Genomic DNA, 15,388 nt, shown 5'->3' on the forward strand with positions numbered 1-15,388 from the left:
CCAAGACTACTGCACAATTGGGCAGCAAATTCCACAGCCAAGGAACTATGGAATATCCTGGATTCTTGAAGCACAGAAAAATGAGGGTGTGATTGAGAAACTTTCTCCTCAGTGCTGTGACTATAGAACCACATGCCTCGTGTCTAATGCACAGTACATCACTAAAAATAAAGAACAAAGGCTTATCTTAACCCACGTCTATTTTTTTAGGATACAGGCAAACCTGCCATTCTGTACATGTCTAAAATGGAAATGCATTGTAGGGTATGTGTCATACAGCAGGGTGTAGGCGGAGTTACTTAGTGGTTGGAACAGGAATCTAGCCTAGTTGTCGGAGTAGAATCAGAGGGCAGAACTGGAGTCATGGTCAGGAGACAAGCCAGTGGTCAGTCAGGAGCTAGAACAACCATAGATGCAGAGCCACAGTTATGGTCAGGGTCAAGCCAGTGGTCGGAGTCAGGAGTTCTGAGGAAGGTTGGGGCTAGGGGTGGAGCAGAAGCAGGTACGGGTAGGAGCAAGGGCCAGAGCAGGAACCAGGTCTAGCACAGCTGCAGATGTGGAACACATTGAGCAGCCACTATGCTGCTTTTGGTACAAGGCTTAAATGGTGAACTGTTGGCCCTTCAATCCAATCAGAAAGTACAGTCACATAATGAGGGTTTATTGGGCTCAGCCAAGCTCATTGGGTTGCGACTGCACCAAGAGCCAGCTGAATTCTTGACAATATGTAGTAGTTCTCACTGCTCTATTTTAGGGCTTAATAAATAAGAGACATTACCGAAAGTCACAGCATGCACAGGTGTATTTGGGGGGTAAGGGATTCCTGCCCTTTATTGACTGAGCCAGAATGTAGTGTCATCATCACCGGAAATACTCTTGTAGCATTATAGTTGTGCTAGTTGTCTTCCTTATGGTCAGTATGGTCACAGGAATCTGAGAGTCCTAAAGCAATTCTCCACACTGTTTTCCTATACTTTTTTCCCCGGTAATAATTGTTTCAATATTATAAGTTGATATGCTCATTTATCATCCCGACCATTATTAATGAGCGCTGTTTTTCTTCATTACATTGCCATGGTTACTGTGTGACACATTTGAGCAGAATTATCTGTTTCCAGATGGAAAACTTCGTTCAGAGTATTTGCCTTTTGAGAATGCCAATGGCATAATTTCTTTTAAAATGCTTTTCTCCACCCCCCCAAAATTGTTTTCTGTTTAGGGCTGTTGCTGCCTTCCTTTTTGTATCGTGATGGATTTTGGGGAATTTGTTGTACAAGTACAATGATTTATCTAGCTTTTCTTTTCAGCTTGTTTGCTTTTTGCCTCTTTGTAGCCAATTACATTGTTTTTCTTCAGTACGTTTGCAATAGTGGCAAAGTACATCCCACAAAGTCCTTCTTCCTTTTTCATTGTTTGTGGTTTTCTCTTCATATAGAATATTCCACACTGTGCATGACAATATCATACAACTGATTCTGTCCAATACTTGCTTTTTTTTTTTTTTAACCACGTAAAAAGAAAAGGTACTTAAAGATTTGACTTTTTATCTATTTTTGTTATAAGGGTATGTGTAAAAATATATGTTATGTGACAAAGTTCCTCCTCTATCTTGGTGGGTCCTGCGCTTATTGGCGGATTTTCTTGCCTCAGAGATTCACCATGTGGGTTGGGGAACAGCCCAGAGACCTTCCCCTCTGGAAGAACCCACAGTCCAGGTCAATTGGGAGGAACCCGGGCCCGCCCTTTACTCCAGGTTCCAGCCCAGGGCCCTGAGGACTGCAGCTGTCTATAGTGCCTCCTGTAACAGCTGCATGACAGCTACAGGTCCCTGGGCTACTTCCCCATGGCCTCCTCCAAACACCTTCCTTATTCTCATCACAGGATCTTCCTCCTGGTGTCTGATAATGCTTGTGCTCCTCAGTCCTCCAGCAGCACACCCTCTAACTCTCAGCTCCTTGTGCCTCTTGGTCTCAGCTCCTCACACTCGCTCCACAAACTGAAGTGAGCTCCTTTTAATACCCAGATGCCCTGATTAGCCTGCCTTAATTGATTCTAGCAGCTTCTTCTTAATTGGCTCCAGGTGTCCTAATTAGCCTGCCCGCCTTAACTGGTTCTAGCAGGTTCCTGATTTCTCTAGTGCAGCCCCTGCTCTGGTCACTCAGGGAACATAAAACTACTCATCCAGTGACCAGTATATTTGCCCTCTACCAGACTCCTGTACCCCATTGGTCTGGGTCTGTCACAGTTACTATTTAGTGTTAATCTGTATAGCAAAATAAATGTAGATAGAGCTTTAGGTATCACACATGTCCTTTCCCTGACCACCTTATAGCAGGGGTTCCCAAACTGTGGTACGCATACCCCTGGGGTTATGTCAGACATCTCTGGGGATACACAGGAGTTATTGTGTAATAGTGAATTTTATTTATTAATTGTTTTGTTTATTGCATTTTCATAATAGGCTACTCAGATGAAGCTTTAAAACTCTGTGGGAATTTGTTATATAAAATACCGTAGTTAATTTACTTTAAGATGTACAAGTGAGAACATAGATATACAGAGATGCTTACATACAGAGCCCTCACCTCCAATCACTGTACAGCATGGGTTCAGTTGCCACGCAACTGTCCAGTCTAACTGAGCTCAGAACTTAGGGGTTTTTTTCAGTTGTATACCTCACACTATAATAATATCTGTATGTAACAGTGAAATATGGACAGATGGCTGAAAACAGATCGAGTTAAGAAGAACACACAAAGTAACAGTGATGAGAAGGGTATAGATATGCAGGTAGCTGGTAGGGGAACACAATAAGAAAACTTTGGAAACCACTGCCTTATAGTTTAAAAGTCTCACCCTAAGAAGTGCCAAACTCTTACTGAGGTCAGTAGTCGTTTAGGTGCTGTGCACTTCTTAGGGTGAGACCTATTCTTAGAAAAATACAGCACAGGCCCATCATAATGGACACATCAGTATAGCTTTACTTCGTAAGAGCAGGGAAGATGAAGGGATGCATGGCACATAGGAAATGAAAGAACAATAGAATAGTGTGTGATGTATTAGGCTGCATTTTTCTTAAGCCTTTTGTTCGTATGTTTTTATTGTGCCTGCCAACAAGTGAGAAAAATGTAGTATTTTAATATGCAATTTGGATTTTGGACTTACTGGTTTGTAATATTCAGCAAACAGGAAAGGCACCAAATATAAAACTCTTAACTCTAAACATTAGCCTCTCTTTGAATTATAAAGGGCCTGATCCAATGTCCACTGAAGTCAATAAAAGTTGTTTTCTATGGGTGTCAGTAGTTTCAAAGTGGATATTCCCAGTTATTCTTCAAGCTATCCTACAACTGCCTACGCTACTGTGGAGGCTGCAAGGCTCATAATCGGTCACATATTTTCTTTTCTTACTTCTGATGACACTATAATTACCTAGAAAGCTATATTTATCTTTCATCGGGGAATTATATTCATTTTTACCTACCTCTAGCAAGTGATTCTTCAATATGTTGGCATCACATATGTTTTTTACTGTATTTTTGTGTATTATTCTAGGAAGAAGTGCTTTGTGTATAACCGGAAACCTGGCTACTTATGACAGCATATCAATAATTGACATTTCTCAAAAATTGGTCTTGATATATTCCATTACTGTGCATCAATCTGTGTGTGTAATATATATATATATATTACACACACATATCAATGGGAGTTGCTGCTCAACACTTTTGAAAACCAGGCCATCTGTTCAGGCACCTTCATATGGATTTTAGGCATCTAGTCCACATCTTGACTGATAGGTTTATCTTCCTAAGTAGTCATTTTACATTCAAAGTAGATTGTCACCTTTATTTTTTACCAAATATACAATGATTTTTGAGAGAACAAATGTAGATTTTTCTCATGCATGAGCAGATACTGTATTATGGAGCCATGATAGCCTTACAAAATTAGGGATGTAAGACAGTTTCCATTAGACGGTTTATTTGTTTATACTCTCAAACTGAGCAACTTCTAATTCCTTCTGTGTGAATTTTTGAATATGTAGTCTTTTGCCACAGGAGAATTTTGACTTGTCTGAAATCAGGGTGGATTGATTTAAATCATTGACTTTAATCATGATTTAAATCAGCAAGTAGGAAACCTTTATTTAAATCATCTATTTTAATCATGTTTTGCTTCTCATTGGTTGGTAACCATTAAAACATGTTTGTTTACAACTAAATATAGGCTTTGCACTAAATTTGGTACTACTTTTTGCTAGCCAGGAAAATATACTTTATCTATATATAGGGCCCTACCAAGTTCACTGTCCATTTTGATCAGTTTCATGGCAAGAAGGTTTTAAAATTGGTCCATTTCATGTTTTCAGATGTTTACATCTGAAATTTCATGGTGGTGTAACCAGAAGGTTCACAACCCAAAAAGATGCCCAGAGGTGGGTCTGATCTCTCCCCTTCCCCCTGTCCCCACTCCAGAGCAGCCATGCAGGAGAAGGACAAATCCTGTCCCTCCCCAGGCCAGTAAGGACAGGTTCTGTCCCTCCCCAGGCCATCTGGGACTTGTAAATAGTCCCCCTCTCCCTTCCCAACAACTGGGGTACTCCCCGCAGCAGGGGGAGATCGGACCCACCTCCACAAGCCACCTCCGGGGCTACTGCCAAGCCCCAGAGCTTCCTGCAGCGGGGGAGGCACCGGAGGTGGGTCTGATCTTCCCCCAAGAGTGACTGTTTAGGGGAAGGACAAATCCTATCCCTCCTGGGCCAGTCTGGGACTCACAGCTAGAAGCCTCCCAGCTGCATGTGGGAGATCAGATTTCACGGGGAAGGGGTTAGCTCACGATCCGTGACATGTTTTTCACTGCCATGAAATTGGTAGTGCCCTATCTATGTACCTTTATTTAACCAATTATATGGTAATTTTTATTTATTCCTATTCTTAATTTTTACATTTTATTATGCTAGAAAATGGTAAATGATGTATTTCTTTACTAGATAATGATAAACTTTTTAGTTGTGATTTGTGTCAAGCTCTATTTAAGTGGCAATTAAAATTCAATTAAAAATGCATAAAAACAGCATTTAGAAAAACCCTCTACCTTAAATGTGCTGAATACATAAGAAAAAAAGGTTTATCAAAAAGGTTATCAAAACTAACTGATTTATTAAACAAAGGAAGTACTATCTGTAGTCAGTGAATTGAACTGTTTGTTTCTGGTTACCAGGTCCCTTAAAGATGTTAGAACAAGTACATCTCACCATCTCACTTCCAATGTTTTTGCATAGATGTGGGAGAGTAAAACAAGCTTTTCTGCTTTTTCAACTCTGAACTGGTTTCTTAACTTTGAACTAGTCATTGAACTGAAATAGTTGAATAAACTGGAAATGAAGAAAATATTCTCTCTGTGCCTACAATCAAAGGCTTGTTTAGTATGTCAGAAAACTGGTTCCAGGTGCTTTAGCCAGTGACTTCCACAAGTTCAGTGATTTGAACTTCTTTAAAATGTGTCAATTTTAAAGTTTAATGTTATTTTTATATTTAATTTTAATGATTTTAATAGATTATAATACACTGAGGCCTTAACATAAGTTGTACATTTCTGATTTATTTTTAAATAAATTATTTTAAAAAAATAAGCCTGTATTTAATTTAAATAAAAAAATCCAATTTACATTTTAAAAATCTGTTTATTTTTTAAATTGATTTTTATCCATCCTGTCTGATATTTGACTTCCTGGTTGAGATGAATTATTCAACCTGTTTGAGAGATGTGATGTAAAAATGACTGTTTCGTTTTTGGAAAAGTCCTCTAACAATTATTTCTAAGTGCTGTGCATCATTTCAAGGTATGAAGTATTTCTAGGATCAGTGCCCAAGATCAAAGTGAATTTAAAACACCTGGTTGAGAAACCTATGTTGCTTATAATCTCTGAGGAGGAGACTCCCGCAGAACTTAAACAAGCAGGGAAAGAGCTGGGACCAGGATTTTTGTGCTGCTTGTAAATTCCATAAAGAGTGAGCGGGTCGAGGGCAGGATTCCTGTGGAGCTTCTAAACTCAATAGACATCCTGGCTCCAATTCTCTGTTGCAACTTGTTTTGTGACTCTTCAGCATCAAGCTCTCACACATCCAAGATCTATGCAAAACTTAAATAACTAAGGGAATTCCCACATACACAAAATTACTGGAGCAATTAAGGCTGCCAGTGCTATAAATATTAATGCCATAATGATTATTAGAATGTGGTTATAACTATAAATATTTGAAATTAGGTAACTGGAAGTTTGTAGTTCAAATGTCAGAGGCACTAGGTATCACTTTTACTTAAGGTCCCAACACCATCTTTATCTCCGCTCTCTTACCCCCACCCTACCCTGCCCTTATCAAACCTTTATTGGCAAACCACAGCCCACCTACTGTCCCATGGAAAACAATACTACTTCTTCTCATGCAAAGAGGCAGGAAGCCCAACTGTCTCCATCTGGAGACTTTTAAAAGGGTAAAGGGTCTCCTGCGAGATCCTTACCCTCAGTGCTGGCAGCGCCGAAGGCAGGTGCCTCTGACCGTCCCAGCACCTCAGCCATGGCTCCTGCGGAGCGCAGAGGCAGGGACCCAACTTCCCCTACCGGGAATGTCTCCTCGGCCCCGGTTCCCTCGGCACCGAAAATAGACCCAGTGCCGACAGCGTGTTCTGCCCCATTGCCGACAAGAACATCGGCAACGAGCCTGCCTGCCACTCCAGCAGCAGCGGACCTCCCGCAGGGAGCCTACAAACGGCACCAGGGAAAGCAAAACAGAAGTCAGTGCACGCTTCTGAGCACAGATCACGCTCGGCAAGATCACAGCCCAGGGAGCAGCAGCAGGAATTCTTAAGTCAGGATGACATTTCAGTGGCCCCTCAGCCTGACTCTCCGCTGCTTGACACAGTGCTCACTCTTTGACCAGCCGCTTTCCCCACCTGATCTGGCTACTTTCACTGACAGTGAGCCTGATAGGCAGCAGCAGGCAGAGTTCTCCCCACCTGCCTTTCCTCCTCCACTGGAACCTTTTGCACCTCAGGTCACGGGTCACAACCACCAGCCTCAGTTTCCCTACTTCATCCCCTTCCCCCCCCCCGTGGGTGGCACCTAACTTATCTTATCCCATGCCTTGGCTCAGTGGTACCCTTGGCCAGCTCCTGCTGCCACTCGTCCTCATGCTTCTGCCACCAGACCACAAGCTTCTGCGCCTCTATCTCTAGCTCCATCTACTTCTAGAGTGCCTGAACCCCGCTCCTGAAGAGGTGGGCTATGGACCATACCCTGATTAATCAACTCCTAACTCTCCATCACTCCAGGCGGAGCCCTCATGCCTCCACCTCCACAGAATGTGGACAACTTTAAACAATTCCAAGAAGTTTTCAAGAGAATGGCACTCAGCCAGGACATCCCTTTATAGGAGGTCCAGGAGACACAACACAGACTCCTCAAAATCCTCAAAGTCTCTGTGCCCTCAAAGATCGGGCTCCCCATAAATGAAGCACTCCTAGAACCAGCTGACAGACTCCAGCCTCTATCCCACCAACTTGCAAAAAGGCTGAACGTAAATATTATGTTTCTGCTAAAGATGTAGACTTCTTATTTTCTCACCCAGAACCGAATTCTTTTGTAGTGGATGCAGCGACACACAGGACGAAACAGCCGCACTACCGGCCCACCCCGCAAGACACGAACCTCAAAGGCCTTGACCTCTTGGGCCGCAAGGTCTATACCTTCTCCACTCTGCAATTCAGAATTGCAAACTATTCCGCCCTACTTGCAAGCTATGACTTCGACAATTACAATAAACTCTTTGATTTTACCTCCCATATCTCGGAGGACAGGAGAGCAGACTTTAAGTCAGTCCTTGTCGAAGGCCAATTGGTCTACAGAACGGCCCTACAAGCATCTCTAGACAGGGTGGACACAGCAGCCCGCACTACCGCAGCTGCGGTGGTTATGCGCAGATCTTCCTGGCTGTCTGCATCTGGTATCCCCAGAGACCTGCAGACCAAAGTGGAGCACCTCCCCTTTGATAAAGATAAGCTTTTTTCAAAAAAAACCCACAAAAACCGATGAAGTCCTTCACACTATGAAAAACTCTAGAGCAACCCTGCGCACCCTGGCATTTACCCATCCCTTCCCAGGACACAACGGTATCAACCTTATCAGAGGCCATGCACACAACAATATCACCGGTCCCAGCCCAGACCATACAATATAGCCAGGAATTGCGCTAGATCTCCTAGCGCAGACTAAACCAAGCGTAGCCAGCTACCTCCACCAATCGGGGAAACACACAACAATTTTGAAGCATTGGTCGAGGGTCTGCATGACCACCCCTTGACTCCACTGCCTATTTGCCCATTTGGCCACTGCCTCCAGGTTTTCCACCATGCCTGGCAGCAGATCACACAGGACCGTTGGGTCTTGGAAATAGTTCAGTCCGGTTACTCCATCCCTTTTATATTCTACCCTCCTATCTTTCCCCCTTCCCCGTCCCTCTTCAGGGACCCCTCTCACAAGCACCTACTTCACGTAGAAGTGGCTTATCTTCTACAGCTAGGTGCAGTGGAACCTGTGCCGACACAATATCGAGGAAAAGGGTTCTATTCCCACTACTTTCTGACCCAAAAGAAGAGCAGGGAATAGAGGCCTATATTAGACCTATCCTGACTGAACAAATTCATACGTGTACAGAAATTCAAGATGGTCACACTGGGCACAATAATACCCACACTGGAACAAGGGGACTGGTTCACAGCCCTCAACCTACAAGACGCCTATTTTCACATAACCATTCATCCAGCCCACAGACGCTTCCTGCGATTCACGCTCGGATACAGGGTACTTTCAATACAGGGTACTCCCTTTCGAACTCTCCACAGCACCGAGAGTATTCTCCAAGACTCTAGCCGTAGTCGTGGCCCTCCTCCGCAGACACGGGCTCAGACTTTTCCCCTACCTAGACGATTGCCTCATCAAAGACAACTCATACGGCGAGACATTACGAGCTACCCATTTCTCCCTCTCCCTCTTCCACAGCTTAGGTCTGCAACTAAACTTCCAGAAATCCACTGTGACACCTACACAGCGGATCGAATTCATCAGAGATCACCTGGGCTCAATCCGAACCAGAACCTCACTCCCACACAACAGATTCCTCGCTATTGCACATCTCATACACACGCTCTCTGTTCGTCCCAGGATACAGGCAAGAATTTGCCTACAGCTCCTTGGTCAGATGGTGGCTGCCATCTTTGTGGTCAAGTATGCCAGGGTTGGCTCAACTCCAGCTACAAACCCAGCAGACATAGCTTCTGCATGATGCTAACTCTTCCAGTGAACGTACTAGCTTCCCTACAATGGTGGACAAGACCAGAGAACCTCTGCATGGGCGTTCCCTTCCAGCAATGCTCCCCGGCACTCATGCTCGCCACAGATGCTTCCCTGATCGGTTGGGAAGCGCACCTGGGGAGATACTTGGCACAGGGCCACTGGTCCCTGCCAGAGACGCATCTGCACATACTACTCCTAGAGCTCAGAGTAGTGAGACAAGCTGCCTTCACTTTCTCCCCCTCATAAAGAACAAGTCTATCAGGGTCCTAACGGACAATATAGCATGTATGTTTTACATCAACAGACAGGGAGAAACACGATCACACTCCCTATGCATGAAGGCCATCTGGTTATGGAATTGGTGCATACAACACCACATAGAAATTCCCGCTTCATACCTACCCGGATGTCACAACACTACCGCCGACACACTCAGCAGACACTTCTCCAAAGAACACGAATTACATCCCACAATACTACAAAAGCTCTTCTCCCACTGGGGCACCCTGTTTATAGACCTCTTTGCCACAACCCAGAATCGCAAATGCCACCTATTTTGCTCCAGCGCAATTTGGGACTGCATCCCTAGGAGACGCATTCCTCATCCCATGGAACAACTCTCTCATGTGCGCCTTTCCACCGATCCCTCTGATACACAGGGTTCTACGCAAGATCAGAGACAACAAGGCCCGGGTCATGCTTATTTCCCCGGTTTGGCCAAGACAGACATGGTATCCTTACCTGCTCCGCATGTCTATCCATCCTCCACGGACTCTCCCCAACAGACCAGATCTGCTTTCTCAGGACAACGGCCGGCTTCTTCACCCGCAGCTCCAGAAACTCCACCTGACGACGTGGTTCCTTCATGGTTCCAGACCCATGAATTAGCCTGTTCTGAGCAAGTCCGGTATGTCCTCCTGCATAGTAGAAAAGACTTACCTGCAAAAGTGGAAACGCTTTTCCGTGTGGTGCTTCCATAAATACTTGGCACCCCATTCCGTGACCCTCCCTAACATCCTAGACTACCTTTTGAAACTAAAACAGGACGGGCTCTTGCTCAGCTCCATCAGAGTACACCTTGCGACCCTCACCACCTTCCATGATTTGCTGGACGGATATTCACTCTTTGCCCACCCCACAATAAAACGCTTTCTCATGGGTCTGCAAAATCTCTACTCTGAGATTTATCCATTGGCAGCTGCCTGGAATCTCAACCTAGTTCTTCGTGGTCTTATGAAACCTTCCTTCGAGCTCTTGGCTACCTTATCTCTTCTCCACATGTCTATGAAGGTAGCTTTCTTGGGTGCTATTTCATCAGCAAGGAGAGTAGGGGAAATAAGCGCCCTGATGGTCTACCCTCCCTACCCAGCCTTCTCTAAAGATAAAGTTACCCTGCAACCCCACCCTAAATTTCTCCCTAAGGTGGTGTCCACCTTCCACCTTAACCAACCAATATACTTTACCTGCATTCTATCCCAAACCTCATGAGACTCTGCACGAAGCGGCTCTACATATCCTTAACATCAGACGAGCAGTCGCCTTTTATCTAGACAGGATTAAACCATTTCGTAAGTCCCTGCAGCTATTTGTCTCCACTACCGAGAAATCAAAGGGTATGGCTATCTCTAAGCAACACCTTTCCAAGTGGATCTCTAACTGCATCAGATCCTGTTACCGCATTCAGAATGCCCAACCACTTGAAGGTATCAGAACTCATTCTACTCAACCTATGTCAACATCCGTTGCCTTCCTCCATAATGTACCTATTCCTGATATCTGTAAGGTGGCCAGATGGACATCTGAATGCACATTTACCAAACATTATGTTATCACGCAGGATACCACAGCAGACACCATAGTAGGCCACACAGTACTGTCTACAGTCGTCACTACTTTGGAGTATTATTCTGACTTCTCCACAATAGAGAAGGAACTCTGTCTGGAACTGGGAATGCCGCTGTTCTGCAGCATGCAGGAGTCCAGGAAGAGCAGAGATAGACTTTCTCTCTAGATGCCCATGGAGGAGGCATGCTGTAGGGTAAATAAAAAGGGATAATTTAAAAAAAACAAAAGTTTTTTAATTTGAGCTGGATTTTTGATGAAAATTAAATACAGGGTGGTTGTGGGTTTCTTTTTTTTTAATAAAGCTATTTAAAATTAAATTTGAAAATGACAACCTATGGTGTAAGGCCTAACCGTACTATAATCTATGAAAATCATGTAAATACAAAAAATAAGCAGTACATGTTTGCTGCAAAGTTTTAAAGAATGTCAAACTACTGAACTGGTGGAAGTCACTGGCTAAGCATCTGGAACCAACGTTTGTAGAACTGCTAAACTAGCTTTTGGCATCAGTAGCCTCTTTTGCAGGTACAGAGAGAATATTTTCTTCCTTTCAGTTTATTCACCCATTTCAGTTCAATGACTGGTTCATTCAAAGTTAAGAAACTGATTGGGAGTTGAAAAAGCAGGAAAGCATGTTTTCCTCTGCCAATCTATGAATAAAAACTAGGTGTGAGAGGAGGAGATGTACTAGTTCTAAAATCTTGAAGGTCATGAGGACGTGAAACAATCAGTTCATTCACTGACTACAAATAATACTTTCTTTGTTTCACAAATCAATTAGTTTTAACCATAAAACATGTTTTGGTAAAACTTTTTTTGTATCCAGCACATTTAAGGTAGTTTTATTTAATAAAAAAATAATAGTCTGGTTTTGTGCACCTTTAACTGAAGTTGAATTTCCATACAACTAGCGCTTGACACAAATCACAACTAAAATATTAATCATCTAGGAAATGCATCAATCAACATTTTCTAACATAAAAATGACCAAAAATTAAGAATCTAAACAAATGTAAATTAAGCTATATAATTACTTAAATGAATATGTATAGATATAGTCTATCTTCCTGGTTAGCAAAAAGGAGCACCAAATTTAGTGGAAAGGCTATATTTAGTTGCAAATCAACATGTTTTAATGGATACCAGCCAATGTGAATCAATCTGTTTACAAAAATAACTTAAAAGTTCAAATGCAAAACACAGTTAAAATCGATGATTTAAATCAAGATTTTCTGCTTACTGATTTAAATCACTTTCTTTTAAATCAATCCACCCTGATGCTGGGGGATGATCTTTGCAGAGCCCTGGTTTCATCTCCTGTGGATCCACTGGCTACATGCACTACATGGCACAGGATCATAGTAGCAACTGAGGAGTGCTACATTGGAAAAAACACTAACACTGCTGCAAGTTTTAGAGCCAGGGTCAACTGACTTGATCTCATGGGATTCACTCTGGCAGGTCTCAGAGCCTGAGCGGGAATGTCTGCACTGCTATTTTTAGCCCCAAGGCATGAGCCCCGGAGCCCAGGTGAGCTGACCTGAACTCTGAGACTTGCTGTTGCATTTTGTTTTTGTTTCTGTTTTTGCAGTGTTGATGTAGCCTCACTGTACAGGTACCCAGGTCACTGCCTCTTAGCTGGGGGAAAAGAAGGAGGATTACTTCTTCCAATCCCTGCATTGTCTCCTGCACAAGATTCATTTACTCAGGCTTTGAAGGAGGCTGTTCACATTTCTCACTGTATTATAGCACGCACATGTAATAGAATGTTGACAAGATGTGAGCTTTGAGTTCTGGATAATTCACTAATGACACTTGAATAGGCATTCATTATTTAAAAATCAGTTCCCCTTGGAAATGTGCAGTTGAAAAGTATTAAACTTATTAAGTAATAGCAGAATGAGGTTTCTTTTTTCTCAGCCCTGTAGGTCTGTCTGTCTTCAAATTTCACTTTCAAGAAAGAACATCCTTTGAAAGAGAGAGGCTTTTTGTTGCTTTTTCCCTCAGAGTTCAGCATATAACTGCAGTTTGTGTTACCTTTGCTCCAGCCTGTTAAAACATTACAGCAATGTCATTTCAAATTACTTGTTGAAAAAACAGCTTGTCTTATTATTTTGTTCAGTAGTGCCACGGAACTAAAAAGGCTTTTTGTGGTCCAACAGGGGATATTAGACATGCATCTCAATAATCAGCAATACTGGAAAAGGAAATACAGAAAAAGTATAAAAGTTCACTGGAATTTGGGAAATTCCCAACTTTAACTGTGAATCTGTAACTTTTTTTTTCAATCCAGACAGTATATAGGTAAACTCATATATAATAGCTAGTATGCATCACTTGTTTGCATGCCAAAGATGATACGGAGATTGCAAGGACTGTAGAACTCATTCATTGTGGAACACATCACATACACTGCATAGTCTCCTTTGTTTTCTAATTCCATTCCTCCACATGTATAATGTCCATTCATAGTGCTGTGATGGCAATGTTGGAAGGAGTAGGTATTGAACCATTTATAAAGGCCAAATCCTGTGGTCTTTACTTTAGTATTGGTCAGGCTAAACTTCCTTTTGACTTCAGTGGGATTTACACATGTTTAAAGTTAAGCATGCCCTTATATTTGCTTTGCTGAGTTAGGGTAATATGCTGGAACCAGGGGGGCCCAGGGGCCATGCCCCCCACATTTTTTTTTTTTTTAAACAAAAAGAAACATATGCACTGTGGGGAAAAAAATGTTTGTGCCGCTAAAGGCCAAGATGCACTATGAGATCGGATCAGATGCGTTCCTAGATATCCACTGCAATCCTAGATAATCGCGTGATCAAAATTGCATTGTTTACATTTTTTGCTTAATAGAGATCGTATTCCTTCTATCTCTACAGCCTGTTGATGGTGTTTGTTAGGTTTTCTAAAAATATATTTTTGATTTGGTTTTTTATAAAACACTAGAAAAAAAACATTTTTATGGTAGCTGTCAGATGAGGACATGTTTACCTCCCTTCAAAGCTGTTTGTTGTTTGTTTGTTTGTTTGTTTGGCTGATGCCTTTTTCCAAGGAGATTTACAATTTAAGGTTACAATTTTTAAACTGTGCATTCTATATAAACAAGGATGATTTTGTTGTAATGTTACAGAATTGCAAGTTACAGTTCAATAATATTAATTAGTGCAGTATGAATAATGGAATGTATGTAGTAAAATGATAAATGCAAGTGAATGAAGTACAATAAAAGAAGTGCAAAAATAAAATGCAGTCCTGATGTTTAGAATGAAAGTGGTCTTATTTTTTTTTTCATTTGTGCATACTATAATTATACCTTAAATGTTATAATATGGCTTCCTTTTGTATTCTGGTCACTTATGTTACAATTGTGCTCTGTGGGATATTTAAATAGTATTTTAATTCCCCTGCCAGTTTGACCTTGGCCACCCTCCCCTCCCACTTCTACAAAGGTTGCGACGCCTATGGTCAGGGTTTATGTAAAGCTCTCAAGATTTGGGCTTAAATGAGGATATGTTAGCCTTAGATATGTGAGTGATGCTTACAGGAATCATTTCCTCCTCCCCTCAGTGCAAGCATAGACTTTACTCCAGTATCACACAAGTCCTCAGTTTTCCTTCCCTATCCCATGAAACACTACACTGCCATATGATTTTTGTTAGCTCTAAGTTCTCTTTAGTTCTGTAATTCTAATCTTATGCTCTGTTTCTATATTTTAAAATTGCTTCATGTTTTCTTTCTGTAAGTTACCTTGGGCACACTTTGTGTAGGTTAGAACTGTATCAAACAATATCTTCCCACAAATAGGGAGCATGCGAACTTTCAGAGCAGCAGACCATCTTCCCTGAGGGCAAGTCTACACTAACCCCCCAATTTGAACTAAGGTACGCAACATCAGCTACATGAATAACGTAGCTGAAGTTCGAAGTATCTTAATTTGAACTAACCTCGGTCCAGACGCGGCAGGCAGGCTTCCCCGTCAACTTCATGTACTCCTCTCGCCGAGCTGGAGTACCACAGTCGACGTCGAGCACTTCCGGGTTCGATTTATCTCATCCAGACAAGATGCGATAAGTCGAACCCAGAAGTTCGATTTGCTTGCCGCCAAACTACCAGTTAAGTGTAGACCTACCCTAAGAGGATCCATGATGACAATAGTAACTTGAAGACTTAGATGATAGAAAATTT

At 42.4% G+C, this 15,388-nt stretch overlaps 1 protein-coding gene across 5 annotated transcripts in view; it reads left to right on the forward strand.

Moving 5' to 3' along the window:
* Nucleotides 1-15,388, forward strand: part of C8H1orf21 (chromosome 8 C1orf21 homolog) — a 258,076-nt gene that overhangs the window by 106,986 nt on the left and 135,702 nt on the right. The window lies entirely within an intron of this gene.

This window comes from Trachemys scripta, chromosome 8, assembly GCF_013100865.1.
Source record: "Trachemys scripta elegans isolate TJP31775 chromosome 8, CAS_Tse_1.0, whole genome shotgun sequence".
In the NCBI taxonomy this organism is placed as follows: Eukaryota; Metazoa; Chordata; order Testudines; family Emydidae; genus Trachemys; species Trachemys scripta.